General features: G+C 40.7%; 1 protein-coding gene and 1 pseudogene across 1 annotated transcript in view; both read right to left on the reverse strand.

The window, feature by feature from the left end:
• GRK4 (G protein-coupled receptor kinase 4) overlaps positions 1–9,907 on the reverse strand; it is a gene marked incomplete at its 3' end in the record, with an annotated part of 96,012 nt that overhangs the window by 71,219 nt on the left and 14,886 nt on the right. The gene's annotated exons all lie outside the window — the stretch shown is intronic.
• On the reverse strand, positions 4,486–6,229 carry LOC109269753 (elongation factor 1-alpha 1-like; annotated as a pseudogene).

Consider the following 9,907-nt stretch of genomic DNA (forward strand, 5'->3'; position numbering starts at 1 on the left):
TCTTCTCTTATTTTATGTACAATTCTTATTATTTGGCTTTGATTTCCTATACCACAACAACTTAGAAACAGAAAGTTACTAAAGAAAAAAAATACTTGTAATAGGTAATTTATAGACAGATCTATGTGACAGCACCTTGAAAGAATAGCCACAAAACAGCATAAAAAGGAAATGTAAGCATTCAAAGCACAGCATCGAGGCCACCTGGTATGGGGATAAAGAGGCACATGCCACAGGCCTTAGAGCAGCTTTTAACATATGGAGGATCATAATATGCCCTTAAGTTATCCAAAAGAAATTAATTTAGGCTGTATTTAATAAAGGCAGAAAGGGTCCACTGTAGAAATGCCAATTTTAAAATGTCAATGCTCAAGGAAGTAAACCCTAAATGACTCAGACACCTCAGAGGCTAGAATAACATATTTCCTGGTTTCAGAGAGCAAAGGTTTCTATGTATTTCGTGAAATAAATGTCTTTCATTGAACCAAAAGAAAAAAATCCACCAGTCCCTCTCCAAAGCCCTGGTGGCCTATTACCAGAAATACATGCATGAGGCTTCCAAGAAGAAGATTAAAGACATCCTCATCCAGTACAACCAGACCCTGCTGGTGGCCGATCCCCGGGGCTGTGAATCCACAAAGTTTGGCCGTCCTGGTGCCTATGCTCACTACCAGAAAGTTTACCAATAAGCCCATCATGAGGATCAGGGTTCACCTTTATAGTAAACAATTGTCACAGGACTTAAGGTTAAAAAAAAAAAAAAAACAGGATGGAAATTCTGACACCTGCTACAACACGGATAAACCTTAAGGGCATTATGCTAAGTGAAATAAGCCAGTCATCAAAGAGACAAATACTGTAGGATTCCACTTACCTGAGGTATTAGTAGTCAAACCATAAGAGACAGAAGCAGAATGGTGGTTGTCAGGGACTGGAGAGAGGGGAGAATGGGGAGTTATCACTGATGGGACAGAGTTTCAATTGGAGAAGATGAAGAGTTCCGGAGGTGGATGGTGGGGTTGTTTGAATAACAATGTGAATGTTACTTAATACCACTGAACTGTGCACTTAAAAATGGTTAAATGTATTTTACAACAACAAAAGTTTTTTTGAAAAAAAAAATCTACTCAAACATCATAAAGTCACTTGTTGTTGACTATATCCATGGAATCTATAGCGATGTCCCTCTTTCATTTCTGAGATTAGTAATTTGTGTTTCACCCAAATTGTCCACTTCATAGTCACCCAGAAGTGAAAACAGATATGCAACAGTCCTGAGACACAACAGTCTTGATAAGGGTGTTCAACGTAACTGCTAAGCCTTCCGGAAAGTCAGCACACAGAGCCATCACACTAGAATGACATATCCAGGTGCCAGCTTGCTCCTTTGGGAGACTCCAGGGCTATTTTTCTTCCTCACTGCATCCAGTGTCAACATTTACCTAACACAACCAAAGCAAGAGTCAGGGACCAAAAACCCCACTGGGCCTACCCCAGTTCTTTCTCATCCCATGATAAAATCACAGGGATTTTGTTATTTCACCAAACAGAAGAATGAAAAAGGAGGATGGAGAGGATACATCAGATTTCCCTGCAGGTACCTTACTTGATCAAGTCTGTTTCCACCAATACTTCCTGAGAAAGGCTATTGCAATGCAAAAGAAGCAGGGTGCACAATCTTAGAATAAAGGGTGGTCTGCCAACCACACAGATGTGCTTATTTAAAACTCAGTAGTGTTTTGCTATTCCCACCCAACCGTGTCAACGAAAATTTTGCCCTGGTAACTTCTGTCCCAGGAGAGACGGAACCCCAGCAGATACTCTACTCTTCCATACCCTTAACTGCATGATCCACACGGGGCTTTACTTACATACAAGTGCCCTCATCTTGTCTGGCTCACTGATGACCCATTTCCCTCATACCTCCCACAAGTCATCTTTTTCCAAGTATTTCTCTAAAAGGTCTGTGAAGAGGAAGGAAGGGATTGGTGAACAGGCAGCCCCAGTGCTCCTGATGCAGAAGAGCCAGCAAGGTATACCAGTCTCCACCAAGGAAGGGCACAGGCTGGGGCCGCAGGTGCTGAAGAGCCCTGGCCAGGACTCCAGGTTCAGTTTGGCCTCTGGCCCCCGAGCCAGAGTCCAGGACAATGATAGGTCACTTCCCAGAGCCACAGGCTGACAGGGAAGCAGCATACCCTTCCAGGCCGGGTTCTCCTTGTGTGAGTGAAAATGGCTGGTTATAGGATATCTATCCAGTGATGAAGCAGGAGCAAAGCTGTGACAGAAACAGAGCTGGCATCTCCTGTGTCATTTTCTTGGTAAAGTTCCCTAATTTCGATTTCCTGAGTTATACGGGCTCATCAATTCATATGAGCTCAAGTTAATGATTTTGGTGTACTGATTTAACTCTTCAGAAGAAAAATAGTGACAGCAAAACACTGCATGGTGTCCGTCCAGCACATCCTTCCAGGTTATCAGATTCTAGCCTTCCTTGTCTCTGAGATGTTGTGCAGCTTTCTGCAAACTGTGGGTGACAGGCAGACATGGAAGCTGTTTTGTCTGGTAGCTCCCATGCACTTCTCTTCCCTCTGTAGGAAAATCAGTTTGCCTGGATTTGCAACAATTCCTTTTGCCATGTAAACTTGAGCCTTTTGACTTCATTTGAATTGATTATAACATCTGCCTGGTTCCCTATGTATGAGTCAAATAAAACATGTTCATTTTAATTTTATCTATTGAGCATAATTTTACCTTTCTCTAGCAATTTTAAGATTCCTTATTCCTAGCCAAGCTATATCCATGGCATCGGTAGTGATGTCCCTTTTAATTTCTGGTATTAGTAATTTGTGTCTTCTTTTTTCCTTAGTCTGGTTAGAGGCTTACAGATTTTACTAATCTTTCAAAGAGTCAGATTTTCACTTTATTTCCTATCTTTGGTTTCACTGATTTCTACTCTAATAGTATTCCTCTTCTTTTGATTTGCTCTTCTTTTTCTAGTTTCCTAAGGTGGGAGCTTAGATTACTGATTTTAGATCTTCTGGGGTTTTTTTAATTTTTTGTTTTAATTTTAATGTTTATTTTTTGAGAGAGAGAGAGAGAGAGAGAATGAGCAGGGGAGAGGCAGAGAGAGAGAGAGAGGGAGACACAGAATCCAAAGCACGCTCCAGGCTCTGAGCTGTCAGCAAAGAGCTCGATGCGGGGCTCTAACCCATGAACCATGAGATCATGACCTGAGCCGAAGTCAGAGGCTTAACCAACTGAGCCACACAGGCACCCAAGATTTCTGTTTTAATATATGCATTTGAAACTAAATTTCCCTCAAGCACTGCTTTTGCTATGTCCCACAAATTCTGATGTTTTGTTTTCATTTTCACTGAGTTCAGAGTATTTTTCTAGTTTCTCTTGAGATTTCTTCTTTGGCCCCCATATTATTTAGAAGTGTGTTGCTTAAACTCCAAGTATTTGGGGATTTTCCAGCTGTCTGTTATGATTTCTAGTTTAATTTCACTGTGGTCTGAGAGCAGATATTGTATGATATCTATTCTTTTAAATTTGTCACCATGTGTTTTATGGCCCAGAATATGGACTGTCTTAGAGAACGTTCCATGTAACCTTGAGAATAATGTGTGTTCAACTTCTCCTTGCAGTTCTATCAGTTTTTGCTTCATGTATTCTGACTATATGTTGTTAGGCACATACACGTTAAGGATTGCTACATCTTCTTGGAGAATTGACCCTTTTATCATTATGTAATGCCCCTCTTTTTTTTTTTAACGTTTATTTATTTTTGAGACAGAGAGAGACAGAGCATGAACAAGGGAGGGTCATAGGGAGGGAGACACAGAATCGGAAACAGGCTCCAGGCTCTGAGCTGTCAGCACAGAGCCGGATGCGGGGCTTGAACTCACTCACTGCGAGATCATGACCTGAGCCGAAGACGGCCGCTTAACCGACTGAGCCACCCAGGCACCCCTGTAATGCCCCTCTTAATCGTTGATAACTTGCTTTGCTCTGAAGTTTAAACTGTGTGAAATTAATATAGGTACTCCCACTGCCTTTGATTAGTGTTAGCATGGAATACTTCTCTCCATCTCTCTCTCTTTTTTTTTTTAATTTGAATTCAAGTTAGTTAACATACAGTGTGGCCTTAGCTTCAGGAGTAGAACCCAGTGATTCATCTCTTCCATAAGCATCCAGTGCTCATCCCAAAAAGTGCCCTCCTTAATGCCCACCACCCATTTAACCCATCTCCCTACCCACCTCCCCTCCAGTAGCCCTCAGTTTATTCTCTGTATTTAAGAGTCTCTTATGGTTTGCCTCCCTCTGTTTTTATCTTCTTTTTCCTTCCCTTTCCCTATGTTCATCTGTTGAGTTTCTCAAATTCCACATGAGTGACATCATATGATATCTGTCTTTCTCTGACTTATTTCATTTAGCATAATACCCTCTAATTCCATCCACATTGTTGCAAATGGCAAGATTTCATTTTTTTTTTCTCATTAAACTTTTGTTTTAATGGGTCTCAAAATTCTGTGACAGATTTTTGGTCAAAGTTGTTTCCATTAAAAAGTACTGATTTTAAAAACTAATAACTTAAAACTGCCACACACAAAAAAAACAAATGGTCCACAAAACATTCTCCTTTCCTTCTGAAGGTTTTACGATGCATTGTTATCATTAACCAGTCTTTTACTATTAAACTTAAATGGCCAATTGACACAAACAGTTCTGAGACCGTTCTTCCACCACTGATTAAGACTGGGGTGGCAGGTATTGGGGATAATATTCATTTAGCCTTCTGAGCTTTCTGGGCAGACTTGGTGACCTTGCCAGCTCCAGCTGCCTTCTTGTCCACTGCTTTGATGACACCCACAGCAACCGTCTGTCTCATGTCACGAATAGCAAAACGGCCCAGAGGAGGATAGTCAGAGAAGCTCTCAACACACATGGGCTTGCCAGGAACCATATCAACGATGGCAGCATCACCAGATTTTAAGAACTTGGGACCATCTTCCAGCTTTTCTCCAGAACGACGGTCAATCTTCTCCTTCAGCTCAGCAAACTTGCAGGCGATGTGAGCTGTGTGACAGTCCAGCACAGGTACATATCCGGCACTGATTTGGCCTGGATGGTTCAGGATAATCACCTGAGCTGTGAAGCCAGCTGCTTCCATTGGTGGGTCATTTTTGCTATCACCAGCCACATTGCCACGACGAACATCTTTGACAGATACGTTCTTGACATTGAAGCCCACGTTGTCCCCAGGTAGAGCCTCACTCAAAGCTTCATGGTGTATTTCAACAGACTTTACTTCAGTTGTAACATTGACTGGAGCAAAAGTGACCACCATGCCTGGCTTAAGAACACCGGTCTCCACTCGACCCACAGGGACAGTACCAATACCACCAATTTTGTAGACATCCTGGAGGGGCAGACGCAAGGGCTTGTCAGTTGGACGAGTAGGTGGCAGAATGCAATCCAGAGCTTCAAGCAGTGTGGTTCCACTGGCATTGCCATCTTTACGGGTGACTTTCCATCCCTTGAACCAAGGCATATTAGCACTTGGCTCCAGCATGTTGTCACCATTCCAACCAGAAATTGGCACAAATGCTACGGTGTCGGGGTTGTAGCCAATTTTCTTAATGTAGGTGCTGACTTCATTAAATCTCTTCTGGCTGTAGGGTGGCTCAGTGGAATCCATTTTGTTAACACCGACAATAAGTTGTTTTACACCCAGTGTGTAAGCCAGAAGGGCATGCTCACGGGTCTGCCCATTCTTGGAGATACCTGCTTCAAATTCGCCAACACCAGCAGCAACGATCAGGACAGCACAGTCAGCCTGAGATGTGCCCGTAATCATATTTTTGATAAAGTCTCTGTGTCCTGGGGCATAATGATGGTCACATAGTACTTGCTGGTCTCGAATTTCCACAGGGAGATATCAATGGTGATACCACGTTCACGTTCGGCTTTCAGTTTATCCAAGACCCAGGCATATTTGAAGGAGCCCTTTCCCATCTCAGCAGCCTCCTTCTCAAATTTTTCGGTAGTTCTTTTGTCGATCCCACCACATTTGTAGATCAGATGACCAGTAGTGGTAGACTTGCCCGAATCTACATGTCCAATGACGACGATGTTGATATGAGTCTTTTCCTTTCCCATTTTGGTTTAGGGTTAGCGGTGGTTTTCACGACACCTGTGTTCTGGCGGCAAACCCGTTGCAAAAAAGCAAGATTTCATTTTTTTCATCATCCAGTAGTATTCCATTGTGTATGTATACCACATTTTTCTTTATCCATTCATCAGTCAATGGACATTAGGGCTCTTTCCATAATTTGGCTATTGTTGATAATGCTGCTATAAACTATGGGGTGCATGTATTCCTTTGAAAGAACATTTTTTATCCTTTGGATAAATACCTAGCAGTACACTTGCTGGCTCATAGGGTAGTTCTATTTTTAATTTTTTGAGGAACCTCCATACTGTTTCCAGAGTGGCTGCACCGGTTTGCATTCCCATCAGCAGTGCACAAGAGTTCCTCTTTCTCCGCATCCTCGCCAACATCTGTTGTTGCCTGAGTGGTTAATTTTAGGCATTCTGACAGGTGTGAGGTGGTATCTCATTGTGGTTCTGATTTGTATTTCCCTGATGATGAGTGATGTTGAGCATCTTTTCATGTGTCTGTTAGCCATCTGGATGTCTTCTTTGGAAAACTGTCTATTCATGTCTTCTGCCCATTTCTTCACTGGATTATTAGTTCTTCGGGTGTTGTTTGGCAAGTTCTTTATAGATTTTGGATACTAACCCTTTATCTGATTTGTCATTTCCAAATATCTCCTCCCATTCCATTGGTTGCCTTTTAGTTTTGCTGGTTGTTTCCTTTGGTGTGCAGAAGCTTTTACCTTGATGAGGTCCCAGTAGTTCATTTTTGCTTTTACTTCCTTTGTCTCTGGAGACATGTCAAGAAGTTGCTGTGGCTGAGGTCAATGGGTTGATGCCTATTTTCTCCTGTAGGATTTTGATGGGTTTCCTGTCTCACATTTAGGTCTTTCATCCATTTTGAACTTATGTGTGTGTATGGTGTAAGAAAGTGGTCCAGGTTCACTCCTCTGAATATCGCTATCCAGTTTTCCCAGCACCATTTGCTAAAGAGACGGTCTTTTTTCCATTGGATACTTTCCTACTTTGTCAAAGATTAGTTGGCCATATATATGTGGGTCTATTTCTGGGTTCTCTATCCTATTCCATTCATCTATGTGTCTGGTTTTGTGTCAATACCATACTGTCTTGATGATTACAGTTTTGTAATACATCTTCAAGTCTGGAATTGTGATGCCTCCAGCTTTGGTTTTCTTTTTCAACATTACTTTAGCTATTCAGGGTCTTTTCTGGGTCCACACCAATTTTAGGATGGTTTGTTCTAGCTCTGTGACAAAAGCTGGTGTTATTTTGATTGGGATTGCATCGAATGTGTAGATTGCTTTGGGTAGTATTGACATTTTAAACAATATTCGTTCTTCCAATCCATGAGCATGGATTGTTTTTCCATTTCTTTGTGTCTTCAATTTTTCATAAGCTTTCTATAGTTTTCAGTGTACAGATCTTTTACCTCTTTAGTTAGGTATATTCATAGGTATCTTATGGTTTTTGGTGCAGTTGTAAATGGGGTTGATTGCTTAATATCTCTCTCTCTGCTGTTTCATTATTGGTGTATAGAAAAGCAACTGATTTCTGTACATTGATTTATATCCTGCGACTTTGCTGAATTCATGGATCAGTTCTAGCAGTTTTTTGTTGGAGTCTTTCCAGTTTTCCATGTAGAGTAGCATTTCATCTGTGAAGAGTTAGAGCTTGACTTCTTCCTTGCCAATTTGGATGCTTTTTACTTCTTTTTGTTGTCTGATTGCTGAGGATAGGACTTCCAGTACTACGTTGAAGAACAGTGGTGAGAGTGGACATCACTGTCGTGTTCCTGATCTTAGGGGGAAAGCTCTCAGTTTTTCCCCACTGAGAATGATATCAGCTGTGGGCCTTTCACACATGGCTTTTATGATGTTAAGGTATGTTCCTTCTATCCCTACTTTCTTGAGCGTTTTTGAAAGGATGCTGTATTTTGTCAAATGCTTTTTTCTGCACCCATTGAAAGGATCATACATCTCTATTTTTATCTACATGTGTTTTATATTTAAAGTGGGTTTCTTATAGACAACACGTAGTGGGGTCTTACTTTTCTGTCCACTCTGAAAATCTCTGTCTTTGACTGTTGCACTTAGACCGCAGATATTTAAATATCATACAATACAGGCATACCTCAGGGACATTGTGGGCTCAGTTCCAGACCACTGCAATGAAGCATATATCACAATAAATACAAGTGGAATTTTTGGTTTCCCAGTGCATATAAAAGCCATGTTTACACTACTATACTGCAGTCTATTAAGTGTGTAATAGCTTCATGTCTTTAAAAATGTACATACCTTAATTTTAAAATACTTTATTGTTTTTTTTTTCTAATTTTTTTTTTTAACGTTTATTTACTTTTGAGACAAAGAGAGAGCATGAACGGGGGAGGGTCAGAGAGAGAGAGGGAGACAGAGAATCTGAAACAGGCTCCAGGCTCTGAGCTGTCAGCACAGAGCCCGACGCGGGGCTCGAACTCACTAGCCATGAGATCATGACCTGAGCTGAAGTCGGACGCTTAACCGACTGAGCCACCCAGGCGCCCCTAAAATACTTTATTGTTAAAAAATGCTATCATCTGAGGTTTCAGTAAGTCAATCATTGATCACACATCACCATAAAAATTATAATAATTTTAAAGTTTGAAATATTACAAGAATTACCAAAATGTGACACAGAAACATAGAGAAAAAAATGCTGCTGGAAAAATGGCACCAAAAGACTTGCCACAGGATTGCCACAAACCTTCAATTTGTAAACAGTACAGTGTCTGCAGAGCACAAAACAAGGTATGTCTGTAGTTGGATTAATCTCCACCATATTTTTACTAGTACTTGTCATCCTTATCTTTGTTCCTCTTATTGTCTTCCATGTATATATCTGTTCCCTGTTAGCTGATAGCTGATAGAGCAATTAAGAATAAGACAAACAAATCTTCACTTTACCTTCACTTATTCATTTTCTGATGCTCTTCATTTCTTTATATGTAAAGTTTCTGAGTATATTATTTTCTTTCTCTCTGAACAATTTCTTTTAACATTTCTTGAGAGGCAGGTCTACTGGCAACACATTCCCTTGGTTTTTGTCTGGGTAAGTCTTCATTTCTCCTCACTTTTGGAGGATACTTTCACGGGGTACAGAATTCTAGGTTGGTGAGTTTTTTCTCCCAATACTTTAAATGTTTCACTCCCGTCTTCTTCCTTGCATGGTTTCTGAGAAGAAATTGGATATAATTCTTATCTTTGCTCCTGTACAGATGAAGTGTTTTTATCTGTGGCTTTTCTCAAGATGGCTTCCTTATTTTTTAGTTCCTGAAGTTTGAAGATGATATTCCTAGGTGTAGTTCTTTGGTATTTATCCTGTTTCATGTTTTCAGAGCTTCATGAGTCTGTGGCTTGGTGTCTTACATCAATTTGGGTAAAGTCTCAGTCATTATTACTTTTAATACTTCCTCTGTTCCTTTCTCTTTCTGCTCCTCTCAGCATTCCTGTTATGCCTTTTACAGGTGGTTGTCCCACAGTTTTTGGATATTCTGTCCTAATTTTGTTCAGTCTTTTTTTCTCCTTGCTTCTGTTTTAGGAATTCTCAGTTATTATCCTCAAGCTCAGAGATTCTTTCCTCAACCCTGTCCAATCAATTAATGAGGCCATCAAAGGGATTCTTCATTTGAAAAAAAAAATTTAGGGGCACCTGTGTGGCTCAGTTGGTTAAGCATCCAACTCTTGAT

This window comes from Panthera pardus, unplaced genomic scaffold, assembly GCF_024362965.1.
Source record: "Panthera pardus isolate Hobbes unplaced genomic scaffold, ASM2436296v1 HiC_scaffold_13, whole genome shotgun sequence".
In the NCBI taxonomy this organism is placed as follows: domain Eukaryota; kingdom Metazoa; phylum Chordata; class Mammalia; order Carnivora; family Felidae; genus Panthera; species Panthera pardus.